Below are 23,212 nucleotides of genomic sequence, written 5' to 3'. Positions count from 1 at the left end.
GATTTGACCAAGATTCAAATGGGCACAAACATTCAGAAAAAATCAAAAACCAAAGCACATATAGTCTTCTTATGTCATATAGTAAGAATTGAAGCTGATAAACAAGGTCTAGACATATTCAAACCAGACAAATCGTGTATTCTACACCTAACCCTAAACTATATCTAATGAAGTCAAGCATGATGAGAAATGGTTTTGGGTTTCAAACATGGAAATTTCAAAAACCTCCCAAAAGCTTCATTTTAGAGTGACTAAGAAGGATCCAGGCTTACCTTTTCATTTTCATGTTTTAAAATTATTTAAATCCTGGTCAAAACTAGGATTTGATCAAGATTCAAATGGGTATAAAATAAAATAAAAAACGCACCTAGCCTTTTTGCTGTCATATAATGATCATTCAAGTTGATAAACATGGTCTAGACATATTCAAACTAGAAAATCGTGTATCTACCCTGTCCCTGGCTAACCCTAAACTCTGTCTTATGAAGTCAAGCATGAAGAGAAGTGGTTTTGAGTTTCAGACATGGAAATTTTGAAAACCTCCCAAAAACTTCATCTTAGAGTGACAAAGAAGGATCCAAGCTTACCTTTTCATTTTCATGTTTTAAGCTTGTTTAAATATTGGTCAAGCCTAGGATTTGACCAAGATTCAAATGGGCATAAAAATTCTGGAAAAATAAAAAAAATAAAAACCAAAGCACATAGTCTTCTTACGTCATATATATCTATAGTAAGCATATTCAAGTAGATAAACAAGGTATAGACATATTCAAAACAGACAAATCCTGTATCTACCCCCTAACCCTAAACTCGGTCTTATGATGCCTAGCATGAAGAGAAGTCGTTTTGGGTTTCAAACGTTTAAGCCAAAAGCCCCATTTCATATATTTCAAATTTGGTTCAAATTTGAAAGACATACAAGTTATAGCACACATAGTGCATACATGTTCACACATACTGCACTAGATGCTAATTAACCCTATAGTTTGAGGCCATTTGGATGAGGTCAAAAAAAATCTTGGATTAGAAATGGGGTTGTTCGAACCCCGTAGTTGGATTTTTTATGAACTTGATCTGTAGTACTGGGCAAAACCCTAGTTTAACGTATTTAATTATAGATTCGTAGGTTGATTATTCTACCTTTTTATTATTATTACTATGCAGCACATGTGTGTTTGCCCGTCGAGTGAAACTCGGAGGAAGAGGGATCACTCGGAAGGAGAGAAGAAGGGAGAGCATTATGGTGTCTCCCCTTTTTCGGGTGATGATGTTGACTTTTGTGCAGGGTTTGTCAGTGAGCAGGAGGTGCGAGCGAGCGAGCGAGCGAGCGAGTCGAGCGAGGCCGAGAATGAGAGAGATTTGTTTTTTTTTGTGAGAGGGACAACCGAAGGATCCAGAAGGACCCACAGACTTCCAAAACGCATCCTGATGCGTCTTCTCTTGACAAAGAAGATGGCTTGGAGTTTGCGTACCTACTGCACTTGACTTGTGCTCACTGAAGTGTGGGACCTCACGCATGGGCACCACACGTAAGTGACAGACCTGTTGGTGTAAAAACTCGGTTGATTATTATAGTGCATTAGAACAAAGTTTCCTATGGATTCAACGGTAGGAAATCCAAGTTAACTCATTTACATGACATTAATTTTTCCATGAAGCAAAGTTAACACATCTATCAATTGGTACATTTTGGAGTGACTAAGAAGGATCCATGCTTATTCGTTTTCACGTGTTAAATTTGTTTAAATCTTGCTCAAACCTAGGATTTCACCAAGATTGAAATGGGCATGAAAATTCAAAAAAAAAATGAAATGCCAATGCACATAGTCTTCTTCTGTCATATAGTAAGCATTCAAGATGATAAACAAGGTCTAGACATATTCAAACCAGGCAAATCATGTATCTACTCCCTAACGACCCTAAACTCCGTCTTATGAAGTAAGGCATGAAGAGAAGTGGTTTTGGGTTTCAAACATGCAAATTTCAAAAACCTCCCAAAAGCTTCATTTTAGAGTGACTAAGAAGGATCGAGGCTTACCTTTTCATGTTCGTGTTTTAAACTTGTTTAAATCTTGGTCAAACCTAGCTAGTATTTGACCAAGATTCAAATGGGCATAAAATTCAAAAAAATCAAAAAAATGAAAAACCAAAGCACATAGCCTTCTTATGTCATATAGTAAGAATTCAAGTTGATAAACAAGGTCTAGACATATTCAAACTAGACAAATCATGTATCTACCCCTAACACTCTAAACTCTGTCTTATGAAGTCAATTAAGCATGAAGAGAAGTGGTTTTGGGTTTCAAACATGGAAATTTCAAAAACCTCCCAAAAGCTTCATTTTAGAGTGACTAAGAAGGATCCATGCTTACCTTTTAATTTTCAGATTTTAAACTTGTTTAAATCTTTGTGAAACCTAGGATTTGACCAAGATTCAAATGGGCATAAAAAATTCAGGAAAAAACCAAAAGATTGATAAACCAAAGCACATAGCATTCTTATGTCATATAGTAAGCATTCAAGTTGATAAATAAGGTCTAGACATATTCAAACTAGAAAATCATGTATATATCTGCCCCTAACCTTAAACTCTGTCTTATGAAGTCAATCATGAAGAGAAGTGGTTTTGGGTTTCAAACATGAAAATTTCAAGAACATCCCAAAAGCCGCTTCATTTTAGAGTGACTAAGAAGGATCCAGGCTTACCTTTTCGTTTTCATATTTTATACTTGTTTAAATCCAGGTCAAACATAGGATTTGACCAAGATTCAAATGGGCATAAAATAAAAAAAATAGAAGAATGAAAAACAAAAGCACATAGTCTTCTTATGTCATATAGTAAGCTTTCAAGTTGGTAAACAAGGTTTAGACATGTTCAAACCAGACAAATCATGTATCTGCCCGGCCCCTAACCATAAACTCGGTCGATCTTATGAAGTCTAGCATGAAGAGAAGTCGTATTGGTTTCAAACATGAAAATATCAAGAACCTCCCAAAATCTTCAAATGGGCATAAAATTCAAAAAACCGGAAAAATGAAAAACCAAAGCACATAGCCTTCTTATGTCATATAGTAAGCATTCAAGTTGATAAACAAGCATGTCTAGACATATTCAAACCCGACAAATCATGTATCTACCCCTAACCCTAAACTCTGCATGTCTTATGAAGTCAACCATGAAGAGAAGTGGTTTTGGGTTTCAAACATTGAGATTTCAAGAACCCCCCAAAAGCTTCATTTTAGAATGACTAAGAAGGGTCCAGGCTTACCTTTTCATTTTCATATTATAGACTTGTTTAAATCTTGGTCAAACCTAGGATTTGACCATGATTCAAATGGGCATAAACATTCAGAAAAAATCAAAAAATCAAAAACCAAAGCACATATAGTCTTCTTATGTCATATAGTAAGAATTGAAGTTGATAAACAAGGTCTAGACATATTCAAACCAGACAAATCGTGTATCTACACCTAACCCTAAACTATATCTAATGAAGTCAAGCATGATGAGAAATGGTTTTGGGTTTCAAACATTGAGATTTCAAGAACCCCCCAAAAGCTTCATTTTAGAATGACTAAGAAGGATCCAGGCTTACCTTTTCATTTTCATATTATAGACTTGTTTAAATCTTGGTCAAACCTAGGATTTGACCAAGATTCAAATGGGCATAAACATTCAGAAAAAATCAAAAAATCAAAAACCAAAGCACATATAGTCTTCTTATGTCATATAGTAAGAATTGAAGCTGATAAACAAGGTCTAGACATATTCAAACCAGACAAATCGTGTATTCTACACCTAACCCTAAACTATATCTAATGAAGTCAAGCATGATGAGAAATGGTTTTGGGTTTCAAACATGGAAATTTCAAAAACCTCCCAAAAGCTTCATTTTAGAGTGACTAAGAAGGATCCAGGCTTACCTTTTCATTTTCATGTTTTAAAATTATTTAAATCCTGGTCAAAACTAGGATTTGATCAAGATTCAAATGGGTATAAAATAAAATAAAAAAACGCACCTAGCCTTTTTGCTGTCATATAATGATCATTCAAGTTGATAAACATGGTCTAGACATATTCAAACTAGAAAATCGTGTATCTACCCTGTCCTCGGCTAACCCTAAACTCTGTCTTATGAAGTCAAGCATGAAGAGAAGTGGTTTTGGGTTTCAGACATGGAAATTTTGAAAACCTCCCAAAAACTTCATCTTAGAGTGACAAAGAAGGATCCAAGCTTACCTTTTCATTTTCATGTTTTAAGCTTGTTTAAATATTGGTCAAGCCTAGGATTTGACCAAGATTCAAATGGGCATAAAAATTCTGGAAAAATAAAAAAAATAAAAACCAAAGCACATAGTCTTCTTACGTCATATATATCTATAGTAAGCATATTCAAGTAGATAAACAAGGTATAGACATATTCAAAACAGACAAATCCTGTATCTACCCCCTAACCCTAAACTCGGTCTTATGATGCCTAGCATGAAGAGAAGTCGTTTTGGGTTTCAAACGTTTAAGCCAAAAGCCCCATTTCATATATTTCAAATTTGGTTCAAATTTGAAAGACATACAAGTTATAGCACACATAGTGCATACATGTTCACACATACTGCACTAGATGCTAATTAACCCTATAGTTTGAGGCCATTTGGATGAGGTCGAAAAAAATCTTGGATTAGAAATGGGGTTGTTCGAACCCCGTAGTTGGATTTTTTATGAACTTGATCTGTAGTACTGGGCAAAACCCTAGTTTAACGTATTTAATTATAGATTCGTAGGTTGATTTTTCTACCTTTTTATTATTATTACTATGCAGCACATGTGTGTTTGCCCGTCGAGTGAAACTCGGAGGAAGAGGGATCACTCGGAAGGAGAGAAGAAGGGAGAGCATTATGGTGTCTCCCCTGTTTCGGGTGATGATGTTGACTTTTGTGCAGGGTTTGTCAGTGAGCAGGAGGTGCGAGCGAGCGAGCGAGTCGAGCGAGGCCGAGAATGAGAGAGATTTGTTTTTTTTTGTGAGAGGGACAACCGAAGGATCCAGAAGGACCCACAGACTTCCAAAACGCATCCTGATGCGTCTTCTCTTGACAAAGAAGATGGCTTGGAGTTTGCGTACCTACTGCACTTGACTTGTGCTCACTGAAGTGTGGGACCTCACGCATGGGCACCACACGTAAGTGACAGACCTGTTGGTGTAAAAACTCGGTTGATTATTATAGTGCATTAGAACAAAGTTTCCTATGGATTCAACGGTAGGAAATCCAAGTTAACTCATTTACATGACATTAATTTTTCCATGAAGCAAAGTTAACACATCTATCAATTGGTACATTATGGAGTGACTAAGAAGGATCCATGCTTATTCGTTTTCACGTGTTAAATTTGTTTAAATCTTGCTCAAACCTAGGATTTCACCAAGATTGAAATGGGCATGAAAATTCAAAAAAAAAATGAAATGCCAATGCACATAGTCTTCTTCTGTCATATAGTAAGCATTCAAGATGATAAACAAGGTCTAGACATATTCAAACCAGGCAAATCATGTATCTACTCCCTAACGACCCTAAACTCCGTCTTATGAAGTAAGGCATGAAGAGAAGTGGTTTTGGGTTTCAAACATGCAAATTTCAAAAACCTCCCAAAAGCTTCATTTTAGAGTGAAAAAGAAGGATCGAGCCTTACCTTTTCATTTTCATGTTTTAAACTTGTTTAAATCTTGGTCAAACCTAGCTAGTATTTGACCAATATTCAAATGGGCATAAAATTCAAAAAAAATCAGAAAAATGAAAAACCAAAGCACATAGCCTTCTTATGTCATATAGTAAGAATTCAAGTTGATAAACAAGGTCTAGACATATTCAAACTAGACAAATCATGTATCTACCCCTTACACTCTAAACTCTGTCTTATGAAGTCAATTAAGCATGAAGAGAAGTGGTTTTGGGTTTCAAACATGGAAATTTCAAAAACCTCCCAAAAGCTTCATTTTAGAGTGACTAAGAAGGATCCATGCTTACCTTTTAATTTTCAGATTTTAAACTTGTTTAAATCTTTGTGAAACCTAGGATTTGACCAAGATTCAAATGGGCATAAAAAATTCAGGAAAAAACCAAAAGATTGATAAACCAAAGCACATAGCATTCTTATGTCATATAGTAAGCATTCAAGTTGATAAATAAGGTCTAGACATATTCAAACTAGAAAATCATGTATATATCTGCCCCTAACCTTAAACTCTGTCTTATGAAGTCAATCATGAAGAGAAGTGGTTTTGGGTTTCAAACATGAAAATTTCAAGAACATCCCAAATTAAAGCCGCTTCATTTTAGAGTGACTAAGAAGGATCCAGGCTTACCTTTTCGTTTTCATATTTTATACTTGTTTAAATCCAGGTCAAACATAGGATTTGACCAAGATTCAAATGGGCATAAAATAAAAAAAATAGAAGAATGAAAAACAAAAGCACATAGTCTTCTTATGTCATATAGTAAGCTTTCAAGTTGATAAACAAGGTTTAGACATGTTCAAACCAGACAAATCATGTATCTACCCCCTAACCATAAACTCGGTCGATCTTATGAAGTCTAGCATGAAGAGAAGTCGTATTGGTTTCAAACATGAAAATTTCAAGAACCTCCCAAAATCTTCAAATGGGCATAAAATTCAAAAAACCGGAAAAATGAAAAACCAAAGCACATAGCCTTCTTATGTCATATAGTAAGCATTCAAGTTGATAAACAAGCATGTCTAGACATATTCAAACCCGACAAATCATGTATCTACCCCTAACCCTAAACTCTGCATGTCTTATGAAGTCAACCATGAAGAGAAGTGGTTTTGGGTTTCAAACATTGAGATTTCAAGAACCCCCCAAAAGCTTCATTTTAGAATGACTAAGAAGGATCCAGGCTTACCTTTTCATTTTCATGTTATAGACTTGTTTAAATCTTGGTCAAACCTAGGATTTGACCAAGATTCAAATGGGCATAAACATTCAGAAAAAATCAAAAAATCAAAAACCAAAGCACATATAGTCTTCTTATGTCATATAGTAAGAATTGAAGTTGATAAACAAGGTCTAGACATATTCAAACCAGACAAATCGTGTATCTACACCTAACCCTAAACTATATCTAATGATGTCAAGCATGATGAGAAATGGTTTTGGGTTTCAAACATTGAGATTTCAAGAACCCCCCAAAAGCTTCATTTTAGAATGACTAAGAAGGATCCAGGCTTACCTTTTCATTTTCATGTTATAGACTTGTTTAAATCTTGGTCAAACCTAGGATTTGACCAAGATTCAAATGGGCATAAACATTCAGAAAAAATCAAAAAATCAAAAACCAAAGCACATATAGTCTTCTTATGTCATATAGTAAGAATTGAAGCTGATAAACAAGGTCTAGACATATTCAAACCAGACAAATCATGTATCTACACCTAACCCTAAACTATATCTAATGAAGTCAAGCATGATGAGAAATGGTTTTGGGTTTCAAACATGGAAATTTCAAAAACCTCCCAAAAGCTTCATTTTAGAGTGACTAAGAAGGATCCAGGCTTACCTTTTCATTTTCATGTTTTAAAATTATTTAAATCCTGGTCAAAACTAGGATTTGATCAAGATTCAAATGGGTATAAAATAAAATAAAAAACGCACCTAGCCTTTTCTGTCATATAATGATCATTCAAGTCTATAAACATGGTCTAGACATATTCAAACTAGAAAATCGTGTATCTACCCTGTCCCTGGCTAACCCTAAACTCTGTCTTATGAAGTCAAGCATGAAGAGAAGTGGTTTTGGGTTTCAGACATGGAAATTTTGAAAACCTCCCAAAAACTTCATCTTAGAGTGACAAAGAAGGATCCAAGCTTACCTTTTCATTTTCATGTTTTAAGCTTGTTTAAATATTGGTCAAGCCTAGGATTTGACCAAGATTCAAATGGGCATAAAAATTCTGGAAAAATAATAAAAAAAACCAAAGCACATAGTCTTCTTACGTCATATATATCTATAGTAAGCATATTCAAGTAGATAAACAAGGTATAGACATATTCAAAACAGACAAATCCTGTATCTACCCCTAACCCTAAACTCGGTCTTATGATGCCTAGCATGAAGAGAAGTCGTTTTGGGTTTCAAACGTTTAAGCCAAAAGCCCCATTTCATATATTTCAAATTTGGTTCAAATTTGAAAGACATACAAGTTATAGCACACATAGTGCATACATGTTCACACATACTGCACTAGATGCTAATTAACCCTATAGTTTGAGGCCATTTGGATGAGGTCGAAAAAAATCTTGGATTAGAAATGGGGTTGTTCGAACCCCGTAGTTGGATTTTTTATGAACTTGATCTGTAGTACTGGGCAAAACCCTAGTTTAACGTATTTAATTATAGATTCGTAGGTTGATTTTTCTACCTTTTTATTATTATTACTATGCAGCACATGTGTGTTTGCCCGTCGAGTGAAACTCGGAGGAAGAGGGATCACTCGGAAGGAGAGAAGAAGGGAGAGCATTATGGTGTCTCCCCTTTTTCGGGTGATGATGTTGACTTTTGTGCAGGGTTTGTCAGTGAGCAGGAGGTGCGAGCGAGCGGCAGCGAGTCGAGCGAGGCCGAGAATGAGAGTGTTTTGTTTTTTTTGTGTGAGGGACATCCGAAGGATCCAGAAGGACCCACAGACTTCCAAAACGCATCCTGATGCGTCTTCTCTTGACAAAGAAGATGGTTTGGAGTTTGCGTACCTACTGTACTTGACTTGTGCTCACTGAAGTGTGGGACCTCACGCATGGGCACCACACGTAAGTGACAGACCTGTTGGTGTAAAAACTCGGTTGATTATTATAGTGCATTAGAACAAAGTTTCCTATGGATTCAACGGTAGGAAATCCAAGTTAACTCATTTACATGACATTAATTTTTCCATGAAGCAAAGTTAACACATCTATCAATTGGTACATTATGGAGTGACTAAGAAGGAACCATGCTTATTCGTTTTCACGTGTTAAATTTGTTTAAATCTTGCTCAAACCTAGGATTTCACCAAGATTGAAATGGGCATGAAAATTCAAAAAAAAAATGAAATGCCAATGCACATAGTCTTCTTCTGTCATATAGTAAGCATTCAAGATGATAAACAAGGTCTAGACATATTCAAACCAGGCAAATCATGTATCTACTCCCTAACGACCCTAAACTCCGTCTTATGAAGTAAGGCATGAAGAGAAGTGGTTTTGGGTTTCAAACATGCAAATTTCAAAAACCTCCCAAAAGCTTCATTTTAGAGTGAAAAAGAAGGATCGAGGCTTACCTTTTCATTTTCATGTTTTAAACTTGTTTAAATCTTGGTCAAACCTAGCTAGTATTTGACCAATATTCAAATGGGCATAAAATTCAAAAAAAATCAGAAAAATGAAAAACCAAAGCACATAGCCTTCTTATGTCATATAGTAAGAATTCAAGTTGATAAACAAGGTCTAGACATATTCAAACTAGACAAATCATGTATCTACCCCTTACACTCTAAACTCTGTCTTATGAAGTCAATTAAGCATGAAGAGAAGTGGTTTTGGGTTTCAAACATGGAAATTTCAAAAACCTCCCAAAAGCTTCATTTTAGAGTGACTAAGAAGGATCCATGCTTACCTTTTAATTTTCAGATTTTAAACTTGTTTAAATCTTTGTGAAACCTAGGATTTGACCAAGATTCAAATGGGCATAAAAAATTCAGGAAAAAACCAAAAGATTGATAAACCAAAGCACATAGCATTCTTATGTCATATAGTAAGCATTCAAGTTGATAAATAAGGTCTAGACATATTCAAACTAGAAAATCATGTATATATCTGCCCCTAACCTTAAACTCTGTCTTATGAAGTCAATCATGAAGAGAAGTGGTTTTGGGTTTCAAACATGAAAATTTCAAGAACATCCCAAATTAAAGCCGCTTCATTTTAGAGTGACTAAGAAGGATCCAGGCTTACCTTTTCGTTTTCATATTTTATACTTGTTTAAATCCAGGTCAAACATAGGATTTGACCAAGATTCAAATGGGCATAAAATAAAAAAATAGAAGAATGAAAAACAAAAGCACATAGTCTTCTTATGTCATATAGTAAGCTTTCAAGTTGATAAACAAGGTTTAGACATGTTCAAACCAGACAAATCATGTATCTACCCCCTAACCATAAACTCGGTCGATCTTATGAAGTCTAGCATGAAGAGAAGTCGTATTGGTTTCAAACATGAAAATTTCAAGAACCTCCCAAAATCTTCAAATGGGCATAAAATTCAAAAAACCGGAAAAATGAAAAACCAAAGCACATAGCCTTCTTATGTCATATAGTAAGCATTCAAGTTGATAAACAAGCATGTCTAGACATATTCAAACCCGACAAATCATGTATCTACCCCTAACCCTAAACTCGCATGTCTTATGAAGTCAACCATGAAGAGAAGTGGTTTTGGGTTTCAAACATTATATTGAGATTTCAAGAACCCCCAAAAGCTTCATTTTAGAATGACTAAGAAGGATCCAGGCTTACCTTTTCATTTTCATGTTATAGACTTGTTTAAATCTTGGTCAAAGCTAGGATTTGACCAAGATACAAATGGGAATAAACATTCGAAAAAATCAAAAAATCAAAAACCAAAGCACATATAGTCTTCTTATGTCATATAGTAAGAATTGAAGTTGATAAACAAGGTCTAGACATATTCAAACCAGACAAATCGTGTATCTACACCTAACCCTAAACTATATCTAATGATGTCAAGCATGATGAGAAATGGTTTTGGGTTTCAAACATTGAGATTTCAAGAACCCCCCAAAAGCTTCATTTTAGAATGACTAAGAAGGATCCAGGCTTACCTTTTCATTTTCATGTTATAGACTTGTTTAAATCTTGGTCAAACCTAGGATTTGACCAAGATTCAAATGGGCATAAACATTCAGAAAAAATCAAAAAATCAAAAACCAAAGCACATATAGTCTTCTTATGTCATATAGTAAGAATTGAAGCTGATAAACAAGGTCTAGACATATTCAAACCAGACAAATCATGTATCTACACCTAACCCTAAACTATATCTAATGAAGTCAAGCATGATGAGAAATGGTTTTGGGTTTCAAACATGGAAATTTCAAAAACCTCCCAAAAGCTTCATTTTAGAGTGACTAAGAAGGATCCAGGCTTACCTTTTCATTTTCATGTTTTAAAATTATTTAAATCCTGGTCAAAACTAGGATTTGATCAAGATTCAAATGGGTATAAAATAAAATAAAAAACGCACCTAGCCTTTTTCTGTCATATAATGATCATTCAAGTTGATAAACATGGTCTAGACATATTCAAACTAGAAAATCGTGTATCTACCCTGTCCCTGGCTAACCCTAAACTCTGTCTTATGAAGTCAAGCATGAAGAGAAGTGGTTTTGGGTTTCAGACATGGAAATTTTGAAAACCTCCCAAAAACTTCATCTTAGAGTGACAAAGAAGGATCCAAGCTTACCTTTTCATTTTCATGTTTTAAGCTTGTTTAAATATTGGTCAAGCCTAGGATTTGACCAAGATTCAAATGGGCATAAAAATTCTGGAAAAATAATAAAAAAAAAAACCAAAGCACATAGTCTTCTTACGTCATATATATCTATAGTAAGCATATTCAAGTAGATAAACAAGGTATAGACATATTCAAAACAGACAAATCCTGTATCTACCCCCTAACCCTAAACTCGGTCTTATGATGCCTAGCATGAAGAGAAGTCGTTTTGGGTTTCAAACGTTTAAGCCAAAAGCCCCATTTCATATATTTCAAATTTGGTTCAAATTTGAAAGACATACAAGTTATAGCACACATAGTGCATACATGTTCACACATACTGCACTAGATGCTAATTAACCCTATAGTTTAAGGCCATTTGGATGAGGTCGAAAAAAATCTTGGATTAGAAATGGGGTTGTTCGAACCCCGTAGTTGGATTTTTTATGAACTTGATCTGTAGTACTGGGCAAAACCCTAGTTTAACGTATTTAATTATAGATTCGTAGGTTGATTTTTCTACCTTTTTATTATTATTACTATGCAGCACATGTGTGTTTGCCCGTCGAGTGAAACTCGGAGGAAGAGGGATCACTCGGAAGGAGAGAAGAAGGGAGAGCATTATGGTGTCTCCCCTTTTTCGGGTGATGATGTTGACTTTTGTGCAGGGTTTGTCAGTGAGCAGGAGGTGCGAGCGAGCGAGCGAGTCGAGCGAGGCCGAGAATGAGAGAGATTTGTTTTTTTTTGTGAGAGGGACAACCGAAGGATCCAGAAGGACCCACAGACTTCCAAAACGCATCCTGATGCGTCTTCTCTTGACAAAGAAGATGGTTTGGAGTTTGCGTACCTACTGTACTTGACTTGTGCTCACTGAAGTGTGGGACCTCACGCATGGGCACCACACGTAAGTGACAGACCTGTTGGTGTAAAAACTCGGTTGATTATTATAGTGCATTAGAACAAAGTTTCCTATGGATTCAACGGTAGGAAATCCAAGTTAACTCATTTACATGACATTAATTTTTCCATGAAGCAAAGTTAACACATCTATCAATTGGTACATTTTGGAGTGACTAAGAAGGATCCATGTTTATTCGTTTTAACGTGTTAAATTTGTTTAAATCTTGCTCAAACCTAGGATTTCACCAAGATTGAAATGGGCATGAAAATTCAAAAAAAAAATGAAATACCAATGCACGTAGTCTTCTTCTGTCATATATAGTAAGCATTCAAGATGATAAACAAGGTCTAGACATATTCAAACCAGGCAAATCATGTATCTACTCCCTAACGACCCTAAACTCCGTCTTATGAAGTAAGGCATGAAGAGAAGTGGTTTTGGGTTTCAAACATGCAAATTTCAAAAACCTCCCAAAAGCTTCATTTTAGAGTGACTAAGAAGGATCGAGGCTTACCTTTTCATGTTCATGTTTTAAACTTGTTTAAATCTTGGTCAAACCTAGCTAGTATTTGACCAAGATTCAAATGGGCATAAAATTCAAAAAAATCAAAAAAATGAAAAACCAAAGCACATAGCCTTCTTATGTCATATAGTAAGAATTCAAGTTGATAAACAAGGTCTAGACATATTCAAACTAGACAAATCATGTATCTACCCCTAACACTCTAAACTCTGTCTTATGAAGTCAATTAAGCATGAAGAGAAGTGGTTTTGGGTTTCAAACATGGAAATTTCAAAAACCTCCCAAAAGCTTCATTTTAGAGTGACTAAGAAGGATCCATGCTTACCTTTTAATTTTCAGATTTTAAACTTGTTTAAATCTTTGTGAAACCTAGGATTTGACCAAGATTCAAATGGGCATAAAAAATTCAGGAAAAAACCAAAAGATTGATAAACCAAAGCGCATAGCATTCTTATGTCATATAGTAAGCATTCAAGTTGATAAATAAGGTATAGACATATTCAAACTAGAAAATCATGTATATATCTGCCCCTAACCTTAAACTCTGTCTTATGAAGTCAATCATGAAGAGAAGTGGTTTTGGGTTTCAAACATGAAAATTTCAAGAACATCCCAAAAGCCGCTTCATTTTAGAGTGACTAAGAAGGATCCAGGCTTACCTTTTCGTTTTCATATTTTATACTTGTTTAAATCCAGGTCAAACATAGGATTTGACCAAGATTCAAATGGGCATAAAATAAAAAAAATAGAAGAATGAAAAACAAAAGCACATAGTCTTCTTATGTCATATAGTAAGCTTTCAAGTTGGTAAACAAGGTTTAGACATGTTCAAACCAGACAAATCATGTATCTACCCGGCCCCTAACCATAAACTCGGTCGATCTTATGAAGTCTAGCATGAAGAGAAGTCGTATTGGTTTCAAACATGAAAATTTCAAGAACCTCCCAAAATCTTCAAATGGGCATAAAATTCAAAAAACCGGAAAAATGAAAAACCAAAGCACATAGCCTTCTTATGTCATATAGTAAGCATTCAAGTTGATAAAAAAGCATGTCTAGACATATTCAAACCCGACAAATCATGTATCTACCCCTAACCCTAAACTCTGCATGTCTTATGAAGTCAACCATGAAGAGAAGTGGTTTTGGGTTTCAAACATTGAGATTTCAAGAACCCCCCAAAAGCTTCATTTTAGAATGACTAAGAAGGGTCCAGGCTTACCTTTTCATTTTCATGTTATAGAATTGTTTAAATCTTGGTCAAACCTAGGATTTGAATAAGATTCAAATGGGCATAAACATTCAGAAAAAATCAAAAAATCAAAAACCAAAGCACATATAGTCTTCTTATGTCATATAGTAAGAATTGAAGTTGATAAACAAGGTCTAGACATATTCAAACCAGACAAATCGTGTATCTACACCTAACCCTAAACTATATCTAATGAAGTCAAGCATGATGAGAAATGGTTTTGGGTTTCAAACATTGAGATTTCAAGAACCCCCCAAAAGCTTCATTTTAGAATGACTAAGAAGGATCCAGGCTTACCTTTTCATTTTCATGTTATAGACTTGTTTAAATCTTGGTCAAACCTAGGATTTGACGAAGATTCAAATGGGCATAAACATTCAGAAAAAATCAAAAAATCAAAAACCAAAGCACATATAGTCTTCTTATGTCATATAGTAAGAATTGAAGCTGATAAACAAGGTCTAGACATATTCAAACCAGACAAATCGTGTATTCTACACCTAACCCTAAACTATATCTAATGAAGTCAAGCATGATGAGAAATGGTTTTGGGTTTCAAACATGGAAATTTCAAAAACCTCCCAAAAGCTTCATTTTAGAGTGACTAAGAAGGATCCAGGCTTACCTTTTCATTTTCATGTTTTAAAATTATTTAAATCCTGGTCAAAACTAGGATTTGATCAAGATTCAAATGGGTATAAAATAAAATAAAAAACACACCTAGCCTTTTTCTGTCATATAATGATCATTCAAGTTGATAAACATGGTCTAGACATATTCAAACTAGAAAATCGTGTATCTACCCTGTCCCTGGCTAACCCTAAACTCTATCTTATGAAGTCAAGCATGAAGAGAAGTGGTTTTGGGTTTCAGACATGGAAATTTTGAAAACCTCCCAAAAACTTCATCTTAGAGTGACAAAGAAGGATCCAAGCTTACCTTTTCATTTTCATGTTTTAAGCTTGTTTAAATATTGGTCAAGCCTAGGATTTGACCAAGATTCAAATGGGCATAAAAATTCTGGAAAAAAAATAAAAAATAAAAACCAAAGCACATAGTCTTCTTACGTCATATATATCTATAGTAAGCATATTCAAGTAGATAAACAAGGTATAGACATATTCAAAACAGACAAATCCTGTATCTACCCCCTAACCCTAAACTCGGTCTTATGATGCCTAGCATGAAGAGAAGTCGTTTTGGGTTTCAAACGTTTAAGCCAAAAGCCCCATTTCATATATTTCAAATTTGGTTCAAATTTGAAAGACATACAAGTTATAGCACACATAGTGCATACATGTTCACACATACTGCACTGGATGCTAATTAACCCTATAGTTTGAGGCCATTTGGATGAGGTCGAAAAAAATCTTGGATTAGAAATGGGGTTGTTCGAACCCCGTAGTTGGATTTTTTATGAACTTGATCTGTAGTACTGGGCAAAACCCTAGTTTAACGTATTTAATTATAGATTCGTAGGTTGATTTTTCTACCTTTTTATTATTATTACTATGCAGCACATGTGTGTTTGCCCGTCGAGTGAAACTCGGAGGAAGAGGGATCACTCGGAAGGAGAGAAGAAGGGAGAGCATTATGGTGTCTCCCCTTTTTCGGGTGATGATGTTGACTTTTGTGCAGGGTTTGTCAGTGAGCAGGAGGTGCGAGCGAGCGAGCGAGTCGAGCGAGGCCGAGAATGAGAGAGATTTGTTTTTTTTTGTGAGAGGGACAACCGAAGGATCGGAAGGACCCACAGACTTCCAAAACGCATCTGATGCGTCTTCTCTTGACAAAGAAGATGGCTTGGAGTTTGCGTACCTACTGCACTTGACTTGTGCTCACTGAAGTGTGGGACCTCACGCATGGGCACCACACGTAAGTGACAGACCTGTTGGTGTAAAAACTCGGTTGATTATTATAGTGCATTAGAACAAAGTTTCCTATGGATTCAACGGTAGGAAATCCAAGTTAACTCATTTACATGACATTAATTTTTCCATGAAGCAAAGTTAACACATCTATCAATTGGTACATTTTGGAGTGACTAAGAAGGATCCATGCTTATTCGTTTTCACGTGTTAAATTTGTTTAAATCTTGCTCAAACCTAGGATTTCACCAAGATTGAAATGGGCATGAAAATTCAAAAAAAAATGAAATGTCAATGCACATAGTCTTCTTCTGTCATATAGTAAGCATTCAAGATGATAAACAAGGTCTAGACATATTCAAACCAGGCAAATCATGTATCTACTCCCTAACGACCCTAAACTCCGTCTTATGAAGTAAGGCATGAAGAGAAGTGGTTTTGGGTTTCAAACATGCAAATTTCAAAAACCTCCCAAAAGCTTCATTTTAGAGTGACTAAGAAGGATCGAGGCTTACCTTTTCATTTTCATGTTTTAAACTTGTTTAAATCTTGGTCAAACCTAGCTAGTATTTGACCAATATTCAAATGGGCATAAATTCAAAAAAAATCAGAAAAATGAAAAACCAAAGCACATAGCCTTCTTATGTCATATAGTAAGAATTCAAGTTGATAAACAAGGTCTAGACATATTCAAACTAGACAAATCATGTATCTACCCCTTACACTCTAAACTCTGTCTTATGAAGTCAATTAAGCATGAAGAGAAGTGGTTTTGGGTTTCAAACATGGAAATTTCAAAAACCTCCCAAAAGCTTCATTTTAGAGTGACTAAGAAGGATCCATGCTTACCTTTTAATTTTCAGATTTTAAACTTGTTTAAATCTTTGTGAAACCTAGGATTTGACCAAGATTCAAATGGGCATAAAAAATTCAGGAAAAAACCAAAAGATTGATAAACCAAAGCACATAGCATTCTTATGTCATATAGTAAGCATTCAAGTTGATAAATAAGGTCTAGACATATTCAAACTAGAAAATCATGTATATATCTGCCCCTAACCTTAAACTCTGTCTTATGAAGTCAATCATGAAGAGAAGTGGTTTTGGGTTTCAAACATGAAAATTTCAAGAACATCCCAAAAGCCGCTTCATTTTAGAGTGACTAGGAAGGATCCAGGCTTACCTTTTCGTTTTCATATTTTATACTTGTTTAAATCCAGGTCAAACATAGGATTTGACCAAGATTCAAATGGGCATAAAATAAAAAAAATAGAAGAATGAAAAACAAAAGCACATAGTCTTCTTATGTCATATAGTAAGCTTTCAAGTTGATAAACAAGGTTTAGACATGTTCAAACCAGACAAATCGTGTATCTACACCTAACCCTAAACTTCGGTCGATCTTATGAAGTCTAGCATGAAGAGAAGTCGTATTGGTTTCAAACATGAAAATTTCAAGAACCTCCCAAAATCTTCAAATGGGCATAAAATTCAAAAAACCGGAAAAATGAAAAACCAAAGCACATAGCCTTCTTATGTCATATAGTAAGCATTCAAGTTGATAAACAAGCATGTCTAGACATATTCAAACCCGACAAATCATGTATCTACCCCTAACCCTAAACTCTGCATGTCTTATGAAGTCAACCATGAAGAGAAGTGGTTTTGGGTTTCAAACATTGAGATTTCAAGAACCACCCAAAAGCTTCATTTTAGAATGACTAAGAAGGATCCAGGCTTACCTTTTCATTTTCATGTTATAGACTTGTTTAAATCTTGGTCAAACCTAGGATTTGACCAAGATTCAAATGGGCATAAACATTCAGAAAAAATCAAAAAATCAAAAACCAAAGCACATATAATCTTCTTATGTCATATAGTAAGAATTGAAGTTGATAAACAAGGTCTAGACATATTCAAACCAGACAAATCGTGTATCTACACCTAACCCTAAACTATATCTAATGAAGTCAAGCATGATGAGAAATGGTTTTGGGTTTCAAACATTGAGATTTCAAGAACCACCCAAAAGCTTCATTTTAGAATGACTAAGAAGGAACCAGGCTTACCTATTCATTTTCATGTTATAGACTTGTTTAAATCTTGGTCAAACCTAGGATTGACCAAGATTCAAATGGGCATAAAATTCAAAAAACCAAAAAATCAAAAACCAAAGCACATATAGTCTTCTTATGTCATATAGTAAGAATTGAAGCTGATAAACAAGGTCTAGACATATTCAAACCAGACAAATCGTGTATCTACACCTAACCCTAAACTATATCTAATGAAGTCAAGCATGATGAGAAATGGTTTTGGGTTTCAAACATTGAGATTTCAAGAACCCCCCAAAAGCTTCATTTTAGAACGACTAAGAATGATCCAGGCTTACCTTTTCATTTTCATGTTATAGACTTGTTTAAATCTTGGTCAAACCTAGGATTTGACCAAGATTCAAATGGGCATAAACATTCAGAAAAAATCAAAAAATCAAAAACCAAAGCACATATAGTCTTCTTATGTCATATAGTAAGAATTGAAGCTGATAAAAAAGGTCTAGACATATTCAAAGCAGACAAATCGTGTATCTACACCTAACCCTAAACTATATCTAATGAAGTCAAGCATGATGAGAAATGGTTTTGGGTTTCAAACATGGAAATTTCAAAAACCTCCCAAAAGCTTCATTTTAGAGTGACTAAGAAGGACGATCCAGGCTTACCTTTTCATTTTCATGTTTTAAACTTGTTTAAATCTTGGTCAAACCTAGGATTTGGCCAAGATTCAAGTTGATAAACATGGTCTAGACATATTCAAACAAGAAAATCATGTATCTACCCCTGGCCCTAACCCTAAACTCTGTCTGATGAAGTCAAACATGAAGAGAAGTGGTTTTGGGTTTCAAACATGGAAATTTCGAAAACCTCCCAAAAACTTCATCTTAGAGTGACTAAGAAGGATCCATGATTACCTTTTCATTTTAATGTTTTAAACTTGTTTAAATCTTTGTCAAACCCTAGGATTTGGCCAAGATTCAAATGGGCATAAACATTCAGAAAGAACAAAAAATGAAAAACCAATGCACATGGATAGTCTTCTTAGGTCATATAGTAAGCATTCAAGTTGATAAACAAGCATGTCTAGACATATTCAAACCCGACAAATCATGTATCTACCCCATAACCCTAAACTCATCTGTCTTATGAAGTCAACCATGAAGAGAAGTGGTTTTGGGTTTCAAACATTGAGATTTCAAGAACCCCCCAAAAGCTTCATTTTAGAATGACTAAGAAGGATCCATGCTTACCTTTTCACTTTCATGTTTTAAACTTGTTTAAATCTTGGTCAAACCTAGGATTTGACCAAGATTCAAATGGGCATATATAAACATTCAGAAAAAACAAAAACCAAAAACCAAAGCACATATATATATAGCCTTCTTATGTCATATATATATATATAGTAAGCATTCAAGTTGATGAACAAGGTCTAGACATATTCAAAACAGAAAAGGCATGTATCTACCCCTAACCCTTAACTTTGTCTTATGAAGTCAAGCATGAAGAGAAGTGGTTTCGGGTTTCAAACATGGAAATTTCTAAAACTTCCCAAAAGCTTAATTTTAGAGTGACTAGGAATGATCCAGGCTTACCTTTTCATTTTCATGTTTTAAGTTTGTTTAAATCCTAGTCAAACCTAGGATTTGACCAAGATTCAAATGAGCATAAAAATTCAGAAAAAATCAAAAAAAATGAAAACCCAAAGCACATAGCCTTCTTACGTCATATATATAGTAATTAAGCATTCAAGTTGATAAACAAGGTCTAGACATATTCAAAACATACAAATCATGTACTCCGTATCTACCCCCAACCCTAAACTATGTTTTTGGGGGATTTCTTTGACGAAGTTATAACACCCCCACATTTCACATTGGAATTACTTTCAGTAAATCAGCATAAAGTCGTTTAAATGTGCGAAACTATCTTGAAAGTACTAAAACCGTAAAAGTTGGGAATTGGCATTAAAATATGGCGTAATTTATCTAAAAAAATGTAGAGTTGCCAGTTTGACCCGTATCTTATGTACACCATTCACAAAATAAACATATTTTGTCATCTAGAAAATGAAAAAAATATTTTTTATACCGAAAAGTTGAAAAGTCTAGTCATTAACATTGTTGGGAATGGCAAGATGCACCACCATGCCCAATTTGGGCACATTGTAACAAACTGTGCCACAAATATGGCCATAACTATATCATTTGGCTTGCAAACCATGAATCTTCATACACGATAGTCCGCTTTGTGAAGACATTTTGTTTTTCACTACCCTATCACATGTTTCTTATTTTCCCTGTCAACTAACACATACAAGCACACTCCATGCAGAAGGGTTTCATTTTTCAGGTTTTCTTCAGTTTCATTTATTTATTTCAAAACCAGGTCAAAATGTTTTACATGATTATCCTGCAAAGGGGTTGAATATTTCAGTACTATCACTGGTTTCTATATATAGTAAGTAATATGTATATAAAAATTATTTATGGGGACTTGTAGGACCGAGTTATAACATATCTACAATTCAAATTTGAATTACTTTCAATAAATCAGCATAAAGTCATTTAAATGTGCGAAACTAGCTAGAAAGCACTAAAAACCGTAAATTTGGGATTTGTCATTAAAATATGGCGTAATTTATTTAAAAAATGTAGATGCGCCATTTTGACCCATATCTTTTCTACCCCATGCACAAAAAAACATATTTTATCATCTAGAAAATGAAAAACGATTTTTTATACCGAAAACTTGAAAAGTCTAGTCATCAACATTGTTAGAAATGGCAAGATGCACCACCATGCCCAATTAGGGAACACTATAACAAACAATGTTGTCCAGGGATAATCAAACTTGGTAATATGAACTATGAGATTGAACAAAACGTTATATTTGGTTTACCCTTTGAACCTCCTAACTTACCACAACATTGACTTCTTATTTTTATTTACAAATAGATATTTTAATATCCCATTGTTGTGCAATAATATATGTTTTTTTATTATCTCAAATCAATTAGCATTTGATTTTAAAAAACTACCATAATAATTCATGAGAAAACATTGAACAAGTTTCAGAATGTAATTTTAGACTTGATAGTTGATATGACCAATAATAGACTTAAATTAAATTGGATTTCAAAGTTCAGATTTTATAAGCGAATATAGTTTCATGTTGCAGACTATGTATTAGCTTGAGGGGCACCCCTAGAATAAAGTAGGTCGGTCACTTACGTGTGGTCCCATGCGTGTAGGTCCCACACATCAGTGAGCACAAGTCACGTGCGGTAGGTAGGCAAACTCCCAGCAATCTTCTTTGTTAAGTAAAGACGCGTCGTCAAGACTCTCTCTCTCTCTCTCTCCCTTTTGTCGCTGAAAAAAATTGAATATTAGACGGGCGCGTAGCCTGCACTGCAGGTCTACATAACTGAAACCCTATGTGCCAGTCAACATCACTCACCGAAAAAAGTGAAGCATTTCTTTTCACCATAAATAATAGCGGCCCCGTGAGGCACTGTTCTCCCTTTCTCTTTCTCCTTCCGTGTGATCCCTCTTCCACCTTTTATCCTTTGCACGATCGAAACTCCACTTATTGTTGTCATTGTTGCACAAAACACTCACTTAACCTGTTCTTTTGCACATATCACCAACTCATGTATTTGTTGCACAAAGGTCTAAATCTGTCGCTAAGCTACTTTACTCTAAATCTGATGACCGGGACCTAGAAGGTAGTGATATCCATTGTCATTGTGTAGTGTGTTTTTTAGAACTCTAAAAGAATATGAAAATATTTTAGCAATTGAAATAATATAAATTAACTAATATGGGATCGATAGTCATGAAATATATTTTCTACTATCCGGCCAATATCAAGTGTCATGAAATATATTCATTGTAAACTTAGTGATAATCACTCGAGTTTGATATGAATGGCCTAGCTAGCTATGGGCATCTCCCACTATATATGTTGTCCACACGACCAAGCAACAAGCATCCATGAGGAAAGTTTCTTATGGGTGACTTTCATCTCTGCCGCAAAACACGCGCCAAAATTGTTGGCGCGTCCCATTTTCAAGCTACCCCAAAACCTGCGGTTTGCCCGTCGGCCTATAAACATCGGTCCACAGAGGATATTTCCCTGTAGAGCACAATTCGAACACCACATCTTTCTCATGCTTCTACCAGGCACACTCCCACGACGACGACCGTGCCCCACCGCCCCTCCTCACCATCACTGCCTTCTCACCGGCCACCGTAGTGACCGACCACATTTTACCGGCTCCCTTGCTGCCTAGCAAGCCGGATTAGCTTCCTCGACGCCGACGTTCACCGCGCCATATCTCCTCCGGATCTGCTTCCCCGACTCTGTAGTCCACCTCACCGGAGATCGAGATGGGCAAAAAACGCGGCCCCAAAGTCGACCACCCCCAACCAAAGAGTAAATCCGCCCGGGCCTCAGACGAAGGTTGATGAATACTTTACATGTCCGCTTTTGTTATATGCATTTGATTTCTTACACTAGTTTTCGTTGCTTTCTTGCAATGCATTCTTGCTGATATTAGATCAGTGTAGATAGTTGTTTGCCGCGTAGCTATATGAGATCTTAACCTTACATCTGCTGATCGAGAGGAAGATCGAGGTTATGCCCGCTTTCGTTATGCATTTCTTTTCCGAGAATCACTTCTGTGTGATATGTTTTGGGGGTTTGAAGTATGCATTTTACAAAGGTTATGATAGCAGTCAAGCTAGCAGAGCAATTTGTTGATAGTATTAAACTGCCTGTATTTTTTTTATCTCGGAACTCTGCTGATCGTAACCTTACATCTGCTGATGGAGAGGCAGAGCTTATGTCCGCTTTCGTTACGCATTTCTTTTCCAAATATCACTTCTGTGCGGTACTTTTTTGGGGTTTGAAGTATACTACATTACTACCTCCACCCCAAACCTGAAGGCTTATTTATAAAAGTCAAACCAAGTAAAGTTTGACCAAACTTTCAGAACAATCTATCAAGAAATATAATATTTTGTAGATACCGTACGAAAATATATTCGTTATCTATTT

The sequence above is a fragment of the Lolium perenne genome, chromosome 5 (genome assembly GCF_019359855.2).
Source record: "Lolium perenne isolate Kyuss_39 chromosome 5, Kyuss_2.0, whole genome shotgun sequence".
Lineage (NCBI taxonomy): Eukaryota > Viridiplantae > Streptophyta > Magnoliopsida > Poales > Poaceae > Lolium > Lolium perenne.
This window is presented reverse-complemented; position numbering follows the sequence as displayed.